Raw genomic sequence first — 22,251 nt, 5'->3', positions numbered from 1 at the left:
GAGCACAGTTTGATATATTTTTAGATTACTAGGGAAATTGTTTTTATAATAATTTTTTTTTTATAAAACATGGTAATTTTAAATATAATATTATTACAAAACATTACTGTTGTTCCTGCATTTTGGATCAAATAAATGTAGCGTTAAGCATTATAGATTTCCCCCAAAAACATTAAAATATTAATAATTTAAAAAGAAAAAATGATTTACTCGTTTTGTAGTTTTTCTTATTTTGAATTCGTTTTTATTTTTATATTTTCTGTTTTTAAAATAATTTTTGTTAATGTTTTAGTTTTTTTTTTTTGTGTGTGTGTATTTGTCATTTTATTGTTGAAATATATTTTTTGTAAATAAAAGAAAACTGAAACTATTACTTATTTATTTACTTTTTTTTTGTAGTTTTTACTAATAGTTTGAATTGATTTTTAATTTTTACATTTTCCGTTTTTGTGTTAATTTTTGTTAACGTTGTAGCAATTGTTTGTAATTTTTAGCATTTTTTTAATGTTTATATATTTTTTTATTTGTTTATTTTTTTATTTTTTATTTTTTTTTTATTTATTTTATAAAGTTAAAGTTAAACTTAATTTAGTTATGTTTTTTGGTAAGTAGTTTAAAATAAGTTTTTGTAATATTTTATAAAAATATTTTATAATGTTTTTATAATATATAATTATATAATATGTACTATTATAATATGAAATTATATTTTATATTTGTATTTAATTTATAATATGTATATATCCAGTATATATAGTGTTGTAATTTTGTAGTTTTTTTATGGTATATATTTTTGAACGATCAACAATATATATTTATTGTAAATCTGATATATTATGGTTTAGCTGTGTTCTAGTTATGGTTGTTCAGGTGATTGTATATGAAGGTGTTTGTGCGTATTTCGTATCTGCCAATTTACCATCATGTTTTATTTGCGTCCCTCGTTATTATGACCCTCGAAGAAGCTTGAAAAGAGCTCTAATTAGAGCGGCGTGAAGTGTTTGGCCCATGATTAGCCTTCATTACGTGCACAACATTCCCTGCGTCCGGCGTCACAATGCGTTACGCTGAGTGGCATGAATAATTGTTGCCGTTATTAAGAGCAGTGATGAGTCCTGAAGCTACAGCGTCTCTGTTCTTCTGCTGCTCTCACAAAACACTACACAGTGTGACTTACAGTATTATCACTGATCTACTATTATAGTGTTTGTTCAAATTTTTTAATTTGTTTTAATTTTTATATTTTTAGTTTTTATTTTAAATGGTAAAAGTTTTATTAATTTTAAATATCAGACAAGCCAATGTTTTTTTTTTTTTTTTTTTTTTTGTATTTATTTGTTTGTTTTGTGGTTTTTTTTTTTTTTTTTGTATCTATTTGTTTGTTTTTTGTTTGGATTAAAAAGTACAGTGAAAAATTGTAAATATTATTAGAATTTAAAATCTCCATTTTCTATGTGAATCTCTGTTAAAGTGTAATTTATTTATAAGTGTATATGTTCAACTGTATTTTCAGCATCATTACTCCAGTCTTCAGTGTCACATGATCTTCAGAAATCATTCTAATAATGATGATTTGCTGCTCAAGAAACATTTCTGATTATTATCAATGTTGAAAACAGTTGTGCCGCACAATATTTTTGTGGAAACTGTGATATATTTTATTTTTCAGGATTCACGGATGAATAGAAAGTTCAAAAGAGCAGCATTTATTTGAAAAAGAAATCTTTTGGAACATTATAAATGCCTTTCTGTTACTTTTGATCAATATTTTCTTTCTTTCTTATTTTTCTCTTAAAGAAATTGTACTTATCCTAATTTTTTGGTAGTGTATCATGGTTTAAGAGTAATGGCTGCTAAAAAATTAGTTTTGATCACAGAAATAAATTACATTTTAAACTATATTCACATAGAAAACGTGTCAGGTTACAATCACAGAAATAATGCCGGTTCCCTGAGTAGGGGGACGAGACACTGCGTCCTCTAGCGACCCCTAGAGGATGCATTTCGAAGGTTCCCTTGAAAGGGAACGTCTCAGGTTACGAATGTAACCATGGTTCCCTGAGTAGGGAACGAGACACTGTGTCCTCTAGGGGTCGCTAGAGGACCCAGTTCGAAGTTCCCTTGAAAGGGAACAGATATTTTAAATTATAATAATATTTAAAAAAAATATATATATCTGTATTTTTGGTCTAATAAATGCAGCCTTGGTGAGAAGAGACTTCTGTCATTAATCTTTGAAAAATATTAATGATTGCAAACTTTTGTCTGGTTACATATATTTATAAGAGCAGTATGAATAAAATATTGAATGTGGTGCAGTAGTTTAATAGTGTTAGGTTCTCTATAAGGTTTCTCTTCAGTAATTATGCTGAATCTGTGAGTCTGTGTTCTGTGATCCGTTGTGTTGTATTTTAATGTGCACAACTCTGTTGCCTTATTTTGCAAACATCTAATTTTCTACAATGAGTTATGCATTATGTAGTGAAACTCCGTCAGCAAAGCACAAGAATGTAAAGTCAGGTGGATCTCAGTGTGGTTTCTGATGTAACAGATGAGGTGTTCATGTGTCAGTGGATGGTTAAAGCTTGTTGAAGGATCACAGGCATCTCTCGTGGCTCTTGTTTCGTGTTTTAGTGGAAGTTCTCTGGTCTCAGACGCAGCAGAAGCATTAGTGCTCCGCTCACGCTGACAGCTACCTATAGATGGCATTGAGTGTAATTTAAAGCACGGTGTACAGTAATAAATCATCCGTGTGCAGCTGGATCGTCCGCGAGGCTTTGATGCATGGACCTGCGGCAAGTCCAGACTCACGTCCACATTCAGCACATACTGAATCATCCTGCCCTCACACAAACACACAAACACACGGTTTACCTGCGCTCCTCACTGGAACACATCACTCTCATGATTTACTGACAGTAGCTTTAGTTTTCCAGCAATGCAAGTTAGTATGGTTGTTTATTTAAAAAAAAAATTAAAATTAAAAAAAACCTAAACTAACCTTAACCTTACAATTAATTTAAAATTAAATATTATTTAAATTTTTATTATTTTAAAAAATTTAGTTTTTTAGATATTTATAATCTCAAAGAGATTTTTTTTTATACTTTTTCTTTCAGGTTGTTAAAATTAAACTTAGAGTGTTTCTCTTGTGAAAGTGAAGGAATAATTGATTATCTTCATCCTTATACATTTGATTCTTCATTTTTGTCTCTTTCACCCAATTAGATGCAGAATTTTTCAAACATAGTTAACCTTTATAATTAACTTAAAATACACTGAATATTTGAAGTGTCCATTGCATCTTTAATGAAACATTGGCACCAAAAATATCTTAAAACTTTTCATTTGTTCTTTAAAAAATTGTAAAAGCAATATTTTCTAATACAGTTTTGCATCTCAAGTAATTTTATTTAGTTTTTGATATTTTAAGATATTTTTGGTGCCAATGTTTCATTAAAGATGCATGTTGCACAGGTTACTGAAATTAAAAAAGGAAAGAATTAAAGTTTTTCTGGTGAAAGTGAAGGAATAATGGAATATTTTCACTCTTAAACGTGTGATTCTTTATTTTTTTATTATGTTTTATTATCATTCACCCAATCAGAAATGTAAATTCTTAAAGAAATGTGCTTTTAATTAACCTTAATGCTAACAATTAACTTAAAAATAAATGTAATTCAGTATTTATTTTCGGAAAACAAGTATTATTTTACACAGTTTTGCATCTAAAGTAAATTTCTTTGTTTTACGTATTTTTTTTAAAACATTTATGCTACCAGTTTTCATGTTGTAACATTGATACATTGTTTCCCAGGTTATTAAAATGTTGCATTTCTGCAGGAAAAAGTGTCTTTTTCTAGTCAAAATGAAGGATTTTTGTGTCATTCGCCCCAATAAGATGCATAAATGTTTTTTTTTTAAATTAATTTAGAGATTGAGTGTTGGGTAATAGTCAGTTTTAGTACCATTTTAAAATGCAATGGAGTATCAAAATTCAAACAACACAAAGAACGTAATATTTTCAGGAAATTATTATTATTATTAACATAATTTAAGGAAATTTTTTTTTTGTTTTCATTGTTTTTGACTCATGTCACTTTGCATTTTAATAAATGATGTTATATGAAGACAAGTAAACAATAATAAATGAACAAATATCCATGATCATGGTTATCAATATTATCACAGTATTATTAAAATGTGTTGGAAATGTTCAAAAAGTATTATTAAAGTACAACAAGTACAAATATGAAATCATGAATTTTGTTGAAAAACAACAAAACAACAAATAAAATTAGCAGCACTATGCACTTTTTGTTTGCATAAACATTAAAATATTAATATTAAACATGATGGCTGGATTTTATACAAACAAAAAAAATCTTGATTGGGTGATTTACAACATAAGATGTTACAGTACCTGCTAACATGTGCTACATGCTCAAATAAATGTTTGACAAAAAAAAAAAAAGTTTATGAAATTATAAACCTCACATGTCAGTCTTTTTAAAGAAAAGGATCAAAATCATAGTTAGGCATTTTATCTGCTCCATAAACAATTCTACATAGGCTACCTTATTATCCAAAGTGTTAAGATTTTTAGAATGCACATTAGCTTGCTTTCATTGTACCAGTTAAGATTTACAACAACAATTATATTCGCAATTATCGCATTGGTCTGAACAAAAAGGCAGACAGATTGAATGAGAATGTAACTCCACTGTCTGACAGCAGGTGGTGCTGATGAAATACAGCGATTTCCCCTGTAACCACTGTAAACAAAGCAGCAAACTGGAGGGGAGAGGAAAAGAAAATGCCATCAAAACTTTTCAATATATATGCAATTTTTCTTGTTGTTGTTGTCGTTGTTGTTGTCATTCACCCCAATTAGATGGAAGTCTCTAATTTTCTTACATGTGGTTTGTTTGGTCAGAATGACTGACTAGTGATTTAATCTAAATGTCTTTTCTTTTATAACATGATATTTTATAATATAATTTCTTTGCATCTCATTGCATTTCCAGTTCAAGCCATGAACGCTGCATTACAGTAATTAAGTCGAGACCTGTTGTGTTTTATCTGGTTTGTGCTGAAAAGCGTGAACATCGTACAGCTTCTGACGGTTCAGTCCAGTTTTGTTATTATGTGGTTTGGCCTGTTTGTGTGTAAGAAAAGCTGTTGTGAAAGCGCTCCAGAAATCATCATCTGACCCAAATCACCTCTGGGCTCGTCAAACACACTGCTTTTTTACAACATTGTTGCCGACCCATTTATGCCGAGATTATGCTGAGATTGCTTCTCTGGCTGTAGGTCGAGGTCTCGGCTGGATCTGAATCCATTACAGAACAAACCACGGCAGGCTTTTCTGTGCTTCTTCATCTCTGCTGGTGGTTCGTCCGACTCCGTTTCATGCTCTTTTGATCTGCTCATTGTTTGAGAGCGAATCCACACACTTCCCATCAGTAGAAGATCTGACTCAATCACACGTGTTTCAGCTGATTTGCTTTCACTAGTGTCTCTTGAAAATCAGGATATGTGAGAGCAAATGTATACTGTGTTTTTCAACATGATTAAGATTGGTATTGATTTTTTTTTTTGTGAAAAATACTGGGAAAAAAAAAATCCTGTACAAGCAGTTTTCACAAAGAAATTGATGGTTTATTTTACAAACAATTACAAAGAAATAACACATTGAAAAGACTGAAGTCCGATATTTTGTAAAACTGTCAAATGTGGATAAATTGAGAACATGTATTGTTCTTTACTGGCCGTTAAATTGTATTTTGCATTATCTTTACTTAAAATATATTTTTCAGAATACATATCAATGTTATTTTTTTGTCATTGAGATACTATTATGGTTTTTATTAATAGTTTTTATTTTTATATTTTCCATTTTAATTTGAAATTTTAGTTAGTTTTATTTAATTATTTATTTATTTATTGTTGTTGTAATTGCGTTTTTTGTCATTTGTATATATATATGATCTGATTCTGATTCTGATTCTATATCGGCACGGCTGTAATTCGGCTGTAAATAATCATATCTGTGCTGATATACAGCCATATCTCATGGCTACAAGTGTGATATTGCGTTTATACAACAGTTCAACGGCATGAGTGTGTCTTTAAAAACCCTCTTTTGTACGGAACTACTTCCTTCCGCCACGGATTCAAATTTCAGTTCAACAGTTTAACAGCTGAGCTCAAGATCCATTACTAATTCAAAAACATCACTTTAGAACTTTAGTAACAAAGAAACGTTGAGCTAATTGTATCACTGTATTAAAAGCAGTGTATTATTTAGAGTATGATGGAGTGAGCAAGTGTGATTACCTGCATCTGATACAGCATTCATTCTTCAGCTCAATCTCATATTCACAATAAAACATTAGTCTGAATGTCCGCTGAGGAAAGCGATATTTTTGTGGGAGTGTTATTTAGTGTGTTAGTGTTGTTTTCTGATTATGGTTGTTCAGTGCATTTGTTAACTGCATCTTACAAGCTGTTATTAAAAGTAAAAATAACTTCCGTTTCAGTCTCTTTCAACATAAAAGTCTTTACCGCTGACTTGTAAAACAGTCACTTGTCGCCATCTAAAGGTGGAATAATGTCACTAAAATCACCATTGCAAACACACACACACTGTTTCACAATACTAAATACAAGTATTATTTAAATAAAATAATATTTATTGAATTTAATAAACAACAACAACAGCCATCATAAAGGCTGCCAGGTAATTCAGTCAAAAGTACAAAGGCAGCGCCTTGATATACAGCATTAAAGTAACATAAAATACAAGATCTGGCATTTCTACTCATTGGAAATGTATTTGTTGTTTATAGCTTTTCTGGTTATCTTTGACTGTGAGTGTGAAGCTGTTCTGAATTAATCTCCCTCTTAATTGGCCGGCGTACATCTGTACTGGCTTTAACATCTCACTGATGTGAAACGTGATTCTGTGGGGACGATGAGGAGCATTGGCTTTTAAACAAACACAGCAGCGTTTCCTCTCGCTAACTGTGTCCTGAAGCGTTAAGAGAGTCTTTATCCTCACGAAATACGTGTTTCTGGAGGTTGTAGCTTCACTCTGGTTCCCTTGAAGATTTTTCCATTGGATTTTGGATTATTGCAGAAAATCATCTCTGTGAGCAGCAAAAGTTTCTGATTCATCATGATAATCTTCACAAATGAATAACTTTCGAAGCATTAGTTTGGTGTCCTTATGTTTAATGTCTCATACAACCTCTGTAGTCACATTTAAACACTTTTCAAGACTAGCAAAGCTTTCAAAATCACAAATGAGCTTGTACTGATATATGTTATGTCGTAGAATTAAACACGAAAATATATTTTCAGTGAGATACTGAACCAAAAATCAATTTTAAAAATCCATTGACTTCAGGCTCAGTATGATAGAGCCAGAAATGCTAAAATGCTTATTTCTGGATTTTGGCCTACAAAAATACATAATCGCTTCTCTAAATATGAGTGAAAGTATTATATTTTAGTATTAATTGTTTATTTAGACAGTGATGATAATTAGTGGCATGAAGGATTCCTCAAATCGTCTATTTATTATAATGTTGTATATCACCATCTTTTCTTGTTAAAATTACAGTTTTCTTTCTATTTTAACTAATTTTAATTGTACTTGCACTCAATTTTGAAATGTAGTTATGCATCCTGTTTCCTACCTAAGTTAAATTTTTTAAACCAGGAAGTGCATTGTGATGTTAATATATATATATATATCATTGAAATTTAAATATTTAAAATGAATAATTACAAATTTTGCACCAAAAGAATAATGTAATGTATTGAATTAATATTTAATATATTAATATATTTAATATATTTTATTTCTACTTGCAATACAATTTGAATTAGAATTTTGTATCCTGTTTGTTATTTCAATTAAATTCAAATTCAGGAACTGAGTTTATTTTAAAAAGCAAAAATGTTGTTCAATATTTTTTTTTTATATGTACCAAAAATAAATAAATAAATAAATCATAATATATTGCAGATAATAAATCTTATAATATATTGGAATTGTATTAGAAATATTAGAAAAGCTTTTCTCCTGTTCTCTAGCTAAAAAAATAAAAATAATTTTATTTCCACTTAATTACATTAAAATCTTAATTCTAATTTTGTATACTGTTTAACTAAATTCAATTTAAATTCAGGAACAGATTTTATTTAAAAAATAAAAAAATGTTTAATTGTTTTTATTTAAATACACGAAAATAACAATTAATTTTGATATTTAATATCTTGAAGATATATTTCTATTAAGTAAATGCTTTTAAAGCTAAAAATGACTCATTTATTTGCATCTAAACTAATTTTAATTTCATTTAAATGCATTAGAACTTTGATTAAGTGTAGATGAAGAGTTCTGAGGTGGTTAATTTTCCGCGTGTCCTCCAGCGTGTATTTCACTATCATCCCAGACCAATTACGCGCATTTGCGAGGATTTAATTATTTCTCCATGGATGTAATTATGCAGTCGCACCTTTACTGTGCCGTTCCTGGAGCGTTTCACAGCATCTCTGTCCTGCTTTCTGTGTTTGCTAAACAAATGCTGTTCATCATGCGCTGCTGTTCCTTCTGATCAGCCTCAGACTCGCTCCTGATTGAGCTCTCAGCAGTTTAAAGCCCTCTTGTGATTAGATGTGACTTTTAGGGCTTTAATTGATGGAGACGAGCTGCTGTCGTGCTCCGAGGGCCAGAGAGGATGATGGAATCTCGCTTAAAGAGTTGTGTGTTCATTTTCTAGACTGTACACTCTCATATTGATGATCATTTTCATGCATCAGGGAGCTGCTATCAATATGTGGGGTATTGAAGTCAAGTGTAATTTATGCAATATTTTAAACCTTTAAACTGTTTTAATATTATTATTGATTGTTGTTGTTGTCACTATGCATTGTTTATTGATATTATTAATCAACATACTTTTATTCAATTCTTTTTTTATTTAACACCCCCATACACACAAAGCAAAGGGTCCATTTATTTTTTATAACTTGTATTATATTTAATGTATATAATGTATTGATATTATTAATTAATTAACTTTTATTTAATTTATATTAAATTAAATATTTATAATTTTTTGTGTATTATTTTTGTAATAATTTGTAATTAATGTATTTTTTTAATTAAACACTTTCATGCATACAAAGTAAGGGCATGCAATTTAATTAAAATGTATAATATTGAAATGTTACATTTACTTTGCTGCATATAACCCCAAATGATTACGTAATAATGTAATATATTTCTAAGTTTTATATATATATATATTGTGAGGGAGGCACGTAGAAAGGTATGAGGACACAGGATTTCCAACAAAAATATGACATTTATTTTAACAATAAATAAATTAATTAATTAGTTAATTAATAAAGTAATTAATTAACATTAAATTAAATACAATAAAATAATAAAAAAAGATCACAGATGATACATTCAAACTAAAGGGAAAAAAATCAACAAATAATCTCGCTAGAAAAAAATCTGAGGTCGACAAAGCAGAACTATACTCAGTATAAGGGCACACTAAGGTGAACTGAACTGAACTGAACTGAACTGAACGAAACCAAATTAACTAACTAAGACAAGGTAAGACAGGTATTTATAGATGAACGATGGGCCCACTTTCACAACACAGGAGAGAAAAACAAACACCTTTAAGAACCTTTAAGAGTCTAATGTAAGCTAAAGCATGTGAATGTGTGAATGTGAGTGGTGTGTGTGTTTCTGCTCCAGTGTTTCTAATGATCCTCTGGTTTGTGTGTGTAACTGTGGGAGTTTTCGGGCGTCTGCGGAGCCGGATAAGAGCTGGTTTGGCCGATCGGAGCTCATAACTGTCCAGTGATGGTCTGTTAGCGTCCAGCTCTTTGATGAAGTGCTGCAGAGCCAGATTCAGACTGTAAATGGTCCGCATGTTTCTGCTGAGGCCAAACGTCTCTGTCTGACAGAAAGACTGAGTTCTTATCATCCAGTCCAGCGACTGATGCTTTGACAACCGGTCAGTGATCTATAACCTTACAACAGGCCTCATCTGATCCAAAACCTCACTTTCACTACAGAGATACACCTCGAGTAACGGTACTGTGTCTATCTATCTATCTATCTATCTATCTATCTATCTATCTATCTATCTATCTATTGTAATGTCCTTTAATGTATTTGTTTATTTTATTTCCTGTCACTCTTTTTTGTCACTTTTTTTAACGTCCAAGTTTTATAGTGTTTCATTTAAGTTTCGTTTACATATTTTAAATTAGATCTTTTTTTAATATTTTTCTGTTTCCAAATTGATTTTAGTTACAATTTTAGTAATTTTGTTGTGTTTTTTGTCACTTTTTATTAGTGATTTATTAGTGTCTGTATAGTTTTTATTTTGTGTTTTAGTGTTTAGTATTAGTTTCAGTTATATATATTTTTCTTAGACTTGGTTATTGGTCATTTCGTTGTGCATTTTTTGTTATTTTTATTAGTTTGTACTATTAAGCTTTAGTTGTTAGTTTCAGTTTTAGTTATATATTTTGAATACATTTTATTTTCATATTTTCTGTCTTCAGTTTAATCTTAGTTAAGATATTAGTAATTATTTTTGTGTTTTTATTTTTTATTTGTTTTGTTAATTTTTTAGCCATATATATATATATATATATATATATATAATATATATATATATATATATATATATATATATATATATATAATTTATTTATTTTGTTCTTTTAGTACTTAGACATACAGTAAAACTAAGAAATAAAATATATTTTTTATATTTAAAATTTTTAATGGTTTTCATTTTAGTTAACAATAATAACGCTGGTCCAAACATATGTGTGTGTACCAGTGATATAAGTTTTGTTTAATATTTAGTTTCATTATTTTTCAGGATTCACAGATGAATAGAAAGTTCAAAAGAACAGCATTTTTTTGAATTAGAAATATTTTGTAACATTATAAATGTCTTTGCTGTCACTTTTAATCAATTTATTGCATCCTTGGTGAATAAAAACATTAATTTCCTTAAAAAAATAAAACTCATTACTCTTTGTATGACACAAGTTTTAAAACAGTCTGTAACTTTCTAAATCATGATCTGAATGTGTTTCTGACAGGGAATGAATTAGGATTCAATAAGCTGAGTTTTAATTCGAGCTCTTTGTTGCTGGCGTTGGCGAGCGCAGATAAATATTCTTCATCAATAGGTCACAGCCTAATCTATGCTGAGAGATAAATTCATTTGAAAAACCAAAAATTCAATTACCAGTGACCTTTTCTGAGTAACTGGAGCTACGTGCAACAAAACAATATCATGTCCTCGTCTTGTTCTCTGTATTTTTCCTCCGTGTTCCTGCTTAAATGTCACTCAGCCGTAAACAAATGAATGTCTTTTATAAATCAAAGTCTGTAATAGGAAATCTGTTATTATTCTGTGTTCAGACGGGAGGGTATAAAATAAAATAAAATAAAATAAAATAAAATAAAATAAAATAAAATAAAATATTAAAATTAAATTAATAAAAAAAGTGTAAATGTCAACCACCCATAAACAAATGAAAGTCTTTTTATAAATTAATGTCTATGAAAGGTTTTATTTCTGCTATGTGCAGACGGGCAGTTTTTAATTTAATTTAATTAAAATAAAATAATAAAATAATAAAATAAAATAAAATAATAATAAAATAAAATAAAATCAAATAAAATAAAATAAAATAAAATAAAATAAATAAAATAAAATAAAATAAATATTAAAATTAAATTAATAAAAAGTGTAAATGTCAACCACCCATAAACAAATGAAGTCCTTTTATAAATTAATGTCTATGAAAGGTTTTATTCTGCTATGTGCAGACGGGCAGTTTTTATTTAATTTAAAATAAAAATATAAAATGAGAAAATAAATTACAATCAAATAGAAAATAAATATAAAATATATTTAAATTAATTAAAATAAAATAAAATAAAATAAAATAAAATATTAAAATTAAATTAATAAAAAAGTGTAAATGTCAACCACCCATAAACAAATGAAAGTCTTTTTATAAATTAATGTCTATGAAAGGTTTTATTTCTGCTATGTGCAGACGGGCAGTTTTTAATTTAATTTAATTTAATTTAATTTAATTTAATTTAAAATAAAATAAAATAAAATAAAATAAAATAAAATAAAATAAAATAAAATAAAATAAAATAAAATAAAATAAAATATAAAATAAGTGTGAATGTCAACCACCCATAAATAAAAGAAAGTATTTTTAGAATTCAAAGTCTATGAAAGGTAATGTGTTATTTCTTCTATGTGCAGACAGGCAGTTTTAAATTAAATTAAATTAAATTAAATTAAATTAAATTAAATTAAATTAAATTAAATTAAATTAAATTAAATTAAATTAAATTAAATTAAATTAAATTAAATTAATAAAAATGTTAATTTCAACCACCCATAAACAAATGAAAGTCTTTTTAGAAGTCACAGTCTGTAACAGGAGACGTGTTATTTCTTCTGCATAGTTGTGTAGTTTGTGATCTCAGTCTCGTCCAAATCCCACGAGAATCAGAGAGATGACAGAAGCGTCTGAAGCAGAGCGTTTGACAGTCCGACAGCCGAAGCAACACGCTTTAATGGCTTTGTAATGCGACGTCCAGTGGAACAACACTGCTGTGAATAGAGCGCACTGACTTTAACAAAAGATGGGAGAACTGAATTCTCCTAAAAGAGATATAAATAAATAAATATTTTATTTTTTAATAAATAAGTATTTTAATAATTTAGTGTTATTTTTTTTTTGGTGTCTTTTTTTTTAAAAAAATAAATAAATAAATAACTACAAAAATAATGAACTGAAATAAGAAACAAAAATTAAAATTAAAAATGTAGTAAAAAGTTAAAAAAAAAAAATTAAATTAAAAAAATAAGACTGACATGTTGGTGAAGGATGCAGAGACAGGAGAGGAGTGCTACTGTCTCAGCCTGCCGTGGCGTGTGAGTTTCTCTCGGTTTGGTCTGTTGGTGACAGATTGACCGTATCAGTCGTCTGACGGTGTTGTGATCTTTGCTCAGTTTGCCGTCTCTAATGCTTCAGCTTTTTGTGCTTTTATGAAGCCGTTACACAAAGCGCTGCTGAGAAACTGCAGAATAAACCTCTGAATTTGTCCCGATTCAGATTTAATATTAGGAACGACTCACAACTTCAGATTCTTGAATCAGGATTCTTGGAGATTTTTGCAGGCTAAATATCTGAACAAACATGAGGCTTTTAAAGTTTAATGATGAGAGAGGAAGATCAGAAGTGTAAACGCTCAGAGAAGCCAAACAAACATCTGCGTCCCGTGTGAGAAAACTCACGGTCCTGATCTTATTCAGTCACATTCATCTAAAGCAAAACATGAATCAGAAGCTTTCATTAAAATAGCAGTAGTATTTTAATATCATTGATTAAATAAGCAGTTAGGATTGTTTTTTTTTTTTTTTTTTTTTTTTTGAAAGTCGCTTTGGATAAAAGTGGCTGCTAAAAGACTAAATGTAAATGTACATTTATTTATTTATCCAAGCGATCCTACATAGGACAAACAGTTTGGAGGATGGGTTAATGGATGGATGCATGGATTATTTTATTTTATTTTTAATGTATTGTTTTATTCATTTATTTTATTTTATTTTATTTTATTTTATTTTATTTTATTTTATTTTATTTTATTTTATTTTATTTTATTTTTTCTATTATAATTTTTTTAGAGGATAGGTTATTTTATTTTATTTTTATTTTTATGAATTAAAGGACAAGCTGTTTGGAGAATAAAATTATTTTATTTTATTTTTTTTAAATATTTTTTATTTTATTTTATTTTATTCTTTATTTATTCTTTTATTTATTCTTTTATTTATTTATTTATTTATTTATTTATTTATCAATTTATCTATCAATCTAAATAGCACAAGTAATTTAGAGGATGGATTGATTGATGCATGGATGGACTAATTATTATTTTTTATTTTTATTTTTTATTATTTATTTATTTATTTATTTTTATCCACACAACCCTACATGGGACAAGCACTTTAGAGGATAATTATTATTATTTATTTTTTTTTCAACAAAATATTAAATAATTTTTTATAGTTTTATTTTTAGTGTTAGTTCACAATAACAGCACTGGTCTCAGTTTCCGTTGAGGTTGTGTGTGTGTGTGTGTGTGTGTGTGTCTGTGTCTGTGTGTGTGTGTGTGTGTGTGTGTGTGTGTGTGTGTGTGTGTGTGTGTGTGTGTGTGTGAGGCTGCTGAGCACAGCATGTATTTGTCAGACAGTGTCACAGTGTTCTGATCTGGCAGGTTGGCTGTTGTTTGTTGTAATGTCAGTAATCGTGTCTCATTATGCTGAGTTCTGTAAGTCACAGCGACCCGTCGTCTTCTGGTGGAGTTCATCACTTCTCATTCATTTAATGAGTTTCTCTTGACTTTGCTTTGTCGAACACAAATGTGTGCTAAAAATAACACGTTAAGCCCTCGGGACGACTGACTGCTGCCACGTTTGTGTTTCCCAGTGAATATCTGGATAAATAATCCTCCCGTTTCTGCTTGAGATGTAAATGAGTGCATTGATGCAGGAGCAAAACATCAAACCTCAATTAGACCTCTTATTGATTGATGGGAGGGAAGCAGCTTTTTTCTGTTATGATTTTTTTTTTGTTTTTTGCAATCGGATCAAATGCTGGAGTACGTCCTCAAAGACACGCTCGGCTTCAAAGACGCGAGACACAGTGTTAGCATGATCTGTGTGGAAACAGATCGCTCCGGATGATTGATCAAAGAAACATTTCACCTCGATGTCTGTCCAGAATTACTCAAGCTTCTGCATGCTGTTGCATTTTAAAGACTGTCTGTCATCAGTTGTGTGCAAATAATCAGCATCTGCATTTGTGTTCCACAGAAAAATGAGACTTCGGTGAGTAAACGAGGACTGAGTATGATTGTAATTTAATGACTGCACATGCAAAGATACCGAAACGTGACGTTTTATTTGTTCTTCACATGTGAGGAACTTTTGCACTCTCGTTCTGGCTGTTTTCACTTTTTTTGTTTCTCCTCTCGTCATCAGAAATGACTCTTTCTTCCATAACCTCATCAGTTTTACGCTGAACTGCATTAACAGCCACTGGCTCTCTAGAATGGATCTAGAATGTGGAATAGATTTCTACTCAGAACAATCAGTTTGGAGAGTGGATGGATTATTTATTATTTTTTTTTTCATTTATGTAAGTTTTAAATTTTATATATTTAAATCTTTCTCTAATATTTATTTTTATACAATTATTGTATTTGAAAAAAATATTTGTATTTTTATAAAATATATTTTTTGAATTAGAAATATTTTTAAATATTTTCTTATATTATTTTCTCTTTTTTTACTTATTATTTTGTACATTTGTATTTATTCATTTATTTATTTTTCATATATTTATTATTTTATTTTTCATAGTAATTACATCTATTTAAAATGTGGTGCAAGCAGTTTGGAGAATGCATGGATGTTAGATTTATTTATTTATTTAAATTTAAAAAAAAATATTAATATATATATGTGTGTTAAAAATAAGATATATATTTAATCATTTTTATTTTATCCAAAATTATCTAAATAGCAGCTGGGTCTGTTTGACGGATCTGCTGGAATCCTTCTGGCATCTTCACTGCCATTTTCATGCTCAGCGTTATTCAACTGCAGATCTGCAGAGAAAACACACACACACACACACACACACACACACACACACACACACACACACACACACACACACACACACACACACACAGAGAGAGAGAGTATGTCATTCACTCTTACATCAGTGATCTGTCTGAGCAAACACAACTATCATGCAATTATTTAAAGAGCTCTTGGGTGTAAAAGACAAATGATCTGAAGCATCTGCTGGGTCAAAGGTCAAAAGTCAAAGGTGTTTCCCCGTGCTCTTGCGTCTCTCACAGGCCTTTTCCACACTTAAATGCAATGACGTCCGCAAACCATGCTGCGTGTCTGATTGAGGTGATGTTAATGAATGCATACTGTGATGTAAGTGATGGCTGATAAATTTAACAAAATAAAATTCATTTAATTTCTCCATAAAATGTGTCATAGAGCTCAGCAGCATGTCTGATGCTCTCTAATGTGCTTTGACCACATAAAACCTAAATGCTGTTCAATTGGTTGTGAATAAAATCACCTATTTATTTATTTTAGTGCCCTTCTTTCCCATGAGGTTCAAAGTGTGTCATTTGAGGTCATGCACAAAACCAAACGCTGTTTTCTTCAGAATGAGAAACAAAATCTTGGAAAAACAATCCTGTTGTTTTTGTAGAGAAAAACAGATGTGGTTAACAGAATAATTCTGTAAAAATACACAAAAAATTTAAATATATTTGTAGAGCAAACTGTATGTTTCACAGTTTAAAATGGTCATTTTTGTTTTTAAATTACATTTTAAATTACTTTTTTTTTTGGCTCTTTTTTTAAGGACTATTATACAGTAGGTAACTAATAATAATAATAATAGTAATAATAATAATAAAAATGTTATTCGAAATAAAAATTTAACTGAAACAAAATAAACACACACACACACACACACACACACATATATTTAAATTCAGCTAGTTGCTAATGCAACTTTTCTTATTTTTATTTAACCTGGTGTACTACAAAATAAAACTGAATAATAATAATAATAACAATAACTATATATACATAAACATTTATAAAAATTACAAACAAAAATGACTGAATTTCTTAACCTTTCATTACATTTAAACTGAATTATTAACTGATAACAAAAACTATTAAGAAATACATTTCAGGCGATATACAATCAAATGGCACACAATGAATGTCAGTTTTCTGTTTGTCACTATAAATTAAATTACCTTATTTTTTTACTTTCAAAAATGGTACATTTAACAGTATTTTACTGAAAAATTACAGTACATGAAATGTAAGGATCAATCTATAACAGTATAGTTTTTCCTCAGGTATAGTAAGAAAACTTTTTGTACAGTACAGACAATGCACATGAAGAATCTTTAAACATAAAGTAGATAATGAATGTCACTCTGTTTTTTATTCAGCATTAAATCAAAGAGTCGGACTCTAGTGTGCACGTTCATTAATCATTGCCCAGCTTCTCTAGGGATTGTTAGATGCTGAATTAGTCGTTTAGGTAGTCGTCGTGTGGTGCAGAGTGAAGTGTGTTTGATAGAGCTCAAATCCAAAGGCAGCTGACTCATTCTGCTCAAGGACGTGTGCGTTTACACGATTAACAATATGAGGATTCATGCTTTGATACAGAGTGATGAGACGGAGGGAGGGATGTGTTTGATGCATGATTATAACGCTTTCACTCTGTTCTCTTCACAGCACCTCCTACCGTCCGGATTGTGCACTCGGGTCACACGTGTAACGTAGAGGAGGAGCGTTACTCTGAGAGGGTTTACACCATCCGAGAGGGAGAGACGCTCGAGCTCACCTGCCTGGTCACTGGACATCCACGACCACAGGTGAGAGAGAGAGAGAGAGAGAGAGAGAGAGAGAGAGAGAGATGAACACCACCTGTCAATCACTGCCTGAACATCCAATAGGGATGCACCGATATATCGGCCGATAATTGGTATCAGCATATAATCATGCTGTCAATCAAAAAGGGGTAGAAATATGTGACAAATTGCTACTCATGTGTGAAGGAAATGCCTCTAGAATTTAGGGTTGCCAAGGTTAACATGATAATGCAATCTCACTTGAAAAATAGTGTCGTTAACTCAGGTTATTTTCGACTCTATGAATCACCTGTAGTTTAAAGTGCAGTTCACCTAAAGATAACAATTCTGGCATCATTTACTCACCCTTAAGTTGTTCCAAAACTGTATGACAAAAGAAGAATGGCTGGTAGCCATTGACTTCCATAGTATGGACAAAATACTACGGAAGTCAGTGGCTACTGTCAGCTGTTTGGTTACCAACATTCTTCAAAATATCTTCTTTTGTGTTTAAAAGATGAAAGAAACATACTGGTTTGGAACAATTTGAGGGTGAGTAAATGATGCCAGAATTTTTGGGGTATACTGTCCCTTTAAGTCAGGGTTGCCAGGTCTCTGGTTTCCCCTTCACTAAACATTATTTGTAATGTGCCTCCCATCCAATAATAACAAAGAGCTTAGTGTTTTATTACTCCTGATAAGAAACAAAGTCTCAGCTTCCAAATTCTGTCCATTTTATCACAAAATTAAAACAATAAATGCTGTTTTGATGTTTAAATATAGCGTGAGAGTTTGCTGCAGCTACCTCAGTTCAAGCAGGAGTCTCTTCCACTTTAACTAATTGTAAGGTGAAATAAACATGAATGAACATCAGAAGGTGTTGAAAGATACAACTTACTGAAATGAATCATGTCTAATGTAATCGATTAATATGTCATGGAAAGATGTCTATAAAACAGCTTGTGATCATTTTGTCACTTGATGTTGCATTTACCTCAGAAGAGTTCTCCAGTGTTGGTTAATTAGCTATAAAAACACTAGAGAGGAGCATATTTACTGTTATTAAATATGCATGTTTGAATAAATCTGTCATGAAGACAAGTTTTTATGAAAACTATCTGTGCAATTGAGTTGTTACAAATATTGCATTTTTTTAAGTGTGGTCATTATATCTGAAAATAAATAACAGTTTAATATAACAATTTGGTTTCTGTTGCTAATTTTAACCTCTAATATTATAGAAATGTACAAAACGAGCGGTTCCTGTGTAGTTTACAGCACTAGTTGGGAGAGATTTGTATTCGCTATAGTTATCAGCTGATGTCATTCTGATTAATCAGTTAGCAATATTATAGTGGAAATTTTGTATCAGTGCATCCCTAATAACCATCATTACTGAGACATTTGTGTAATGATTCATGAGGACATTTAAAAGCATTTAAAAACTTGCATGCTTAAGATGTGGTTGATTCATTAAGAAAAGAGACATTTGAAGCATTACCTGGTTAGTTTGTTTTGTTGGTTATAATGTGTTTTGTGAACATAACCCATGCAGTTTTAACCTTTTAACCATTTTTACCTTGAATGTGTGAGGTTTCCAGTGTCAGTCACTTTCACATATTTTAACTTTTTTGCATTATTGACACACTATTTTCCTAATTAATGCTGTACAGTTGCTTTGACACAGTCTGTATTGTTAAAAGCACTATATAAATAAAGGTGACTTGACTTTACTGAAATTTTTTTTAATAAAAAACAGTCCATTATGCTGCTTGATGTTGAAAATTGGTATATGTTATTGTACTATTTTAAGACAAGACACACACAAAAAAATTGTATTACAAGTTTTTCTGAAACGTTATTTTTAAGTAATGCAATTGAGGAAGTGTTTAATAAATATGCACTTATTTGCATAAATTTCCAGAACAGAAATTTGAACACTGGTTCAAAATGCTTGCTTAATTTTGTTGACATATTAGAGTTTAAGCTTTTTCCAGTAGGGATTTTGGATTTCTCTTTTTATCACTCCATAAATCAGAAAATACTGTCAAAAAAAAGAGAAAAAATTTATATTTTCAGCTAGAATTTTGTATAAATTCAGGCAAATGATATATGAACAAACCCCACAGTAAAAACCTTCAGAATATAGACAGGAATAAAACTGTAAGTTTTGGTATATGTAAGTACTGCTGAAGTGGAGAAGGAAACTTTTAAAGAAATGGATTGAAATTTAAATCTACAGACATGAATAGATAAAGTATAATAAAACCAACATTTAATGCGTATTAAGTCTTTTTTCCACTAGACTGTACATTGGTCTAAAATTCTTGTTTGATTTTGTTGCCATATTAGAGTTAAAGGTTTTTCCAGAGGGGGTTTTGATTTCTCTTTATCACTTCATATATCTGAAAATACAGTCAAAAAAGAGAAAACCAATTCATTTTCACCATGCTTTTAGGAATAAAATGTTGTATAAATCAGGGTGAATGAAATATGAACAAACCCCACAGTAAAAATCTTCAGAATATATAGAGAAATAAAACTGTAAGTTTTGGTGTTTGTAAGTACTGCTGAAGTGGAGAAGGAAACTTTTAAAGATATGAATTAGAATTGAAATCTACAGACGTAAATAAATAAAGTACAATAAAATAACTGACCATTGCATGGAACAAACAATGGTTTTGCCTGTAATGTCTTGCCTAAATTTATTAGGATAATCATACACACACTTATTTTGTAGCACAAATAGTTTTTGATTTTATAATTCTTCTAATTATTCACCTATAGCTGCTAATAAATCAGAAGCATATTTTCACAAGAGAAGGGTTTTTTTTTTCATTCAGTTGACAGATCTAATGCGATGTTGGACAGCGGAAGAACATTATACTGCTGCATTCAGACTCAAGATTAGATCATTACACGTGCAAAATAAAACTTTTAGATCAATTTACTTATGCTACTATAAATACAGTCCCACGCACAACTTTTTTAATGATTATTATTGCTTAATTATTATGACTTCATTTTGCTCCAGCTTTTGCAAAAATTGCAATGCAATTTTTATACAACATTTGGTGTTGTTTTAGTTTTAATTTGAAGTGGTTGTGTTTTATTGTTATTTTTGGTTTTTTGATTTTTGATTTTTTTCTTTCTTTCTTTATAGATACTACACATTATATATATAAAGATCTAAAATAAACTTTATGCTAAATATTAGTAGCCATTGATATTTCTTTTTTGTTTAAACTTTATTTTTTATTATTAAATTATTTTTGGCCTACTGACAGATTAATTATCTTGCAAGTTTTTGTTTGTTTGTTTTCACTTGCTTGTCTTGTCCAGAAGCGAGATGAGATTGGCTTTGATGTTTGTGAGTTTTGGACAGTAAGTGTTGGATGTCTGTGTCAGCAGCAGCTCAGAGTCTCAAAGATGATGTGCATGGTGTGGATTGAGCCGTTTGACATTAAGGGGATTTTGATGCAGATTTAAAACATGAAATGACAAACATCTGTCATATTATGTGCTGAACTGCTGCTCTTCATCCAGAAAGTGTTTATAAGGTCAAATCTTGGAGCATTTTATTCCCTGATGTCCACTTATAGTGACAGCAATGTGTTATCTTATTTGTTTGTTTATTTTTTAACATTTATTTATATATTTAGATCTCTTTCACACTTTCTCTGATCATTAGTTCAAAATCAAAGAGGTTGTATATTTTAAAGATCAAGATAATTATACTAAAATATAGAAAATATAAAAATACAGTTCAATGTACAGTAGGTCAGAGGTCTAAAAAACAACAGTTTTTTATATATATAAGTTACATGTTAAGTTCTAGAAAATACATAGTAAAATATATTTTACTGTTAAATTAATTAATATTTGTATTTTTTTTCTATTTTCAGTTGTCATTTAATTTTAGTTTTTTAAAATAATTTTGTTACCTGCATTTGTCATTGTTTTATTTACATATATTTTAGTACTTCAATCAAAACTTACTTTCACTTTCCAATTTCAGTTGAAATTAAACATCTAATTTTAATAATTTATGTTATTTCAGCTATATTTAAATTAACAAAACATTTTTTATATTCATATTTTTATATTTTTATATTTCATTCAAAGTCAAGGTGCTTCACCAATATATCAAACATCTCTTGGAAATACAGTAATGCACATGCTGTAAAACTAAATTGGCTGGTTTTTCTTAAAAATCAAGGTAGTTACTAAAAAATAGTAATAGTATAGTAATAGTCACTGACAGAAAACAACACTGTTTTTTTTTTTTTTTATTGCGTTGGTTAAGTTGTGTTGTGTAGGTTTCTAGGAAAAAAAAATATTGTAAAATATACTATATTCTACTATTATAGTATTATTTTAATTTTTAATATTTTCATTTTAGTTTTAGTTTAAGTTTGAATACTTTTCTATAAAATTATTATACTAAATATAGAAAATATGAAACAAAATTTCTATGGCTATCATGTTGGTTGTTTTTATTTCTAACATTAACAGCAACAGTCAAGTTGCAGAAAAGATGAATATTTCCATTTTGTACAGTAATTCTGGTGATTTGTAAGCAGCATTCATCCCGTTTGGGCTTGATTTTTTAAAGAAGTCTCTCTTGCTCAGATATTAATTTCCGCTGTGCTTTATTTAGCGGCGGCAGCAGGTTGTTTTGCAGCTCG

At 29.6% G+C, this 22,251-nt stretch overlaps 1 pseudogene; it reads left to right on the top strand.

Moving 5' to 3' along the window:
- LOC109099200 overlaps positions 1-22,251 on the top strand; it is a 142,702-nt pseudogene that overhangs the window by 26,070 nt on the left and 94,381 nt on the right.

The sequence above is a fragment of the Cyprinus carpio genome, unplaced genomic scaffold (assembly GCF_018340385.1).
Source record: "Cyprinus carpio isolate SPL01 unplaced genomic scaffold, ASM1834038v1 S000006754, whole genome shotgun sequence".
In the NCBI taxonomy this organism is placed as follows: Eukaryota; Metazoa; Chordata; class Actinopteri; order Cypriniformes; family Cyprinidae; genus Cyprinus; species Cyprinus carpio.
The sequence above is the reverse complement of the archived record's forward strand: the minus strand, read 5'-3'. Positions and strand labels throughout refer to the sequence as shown.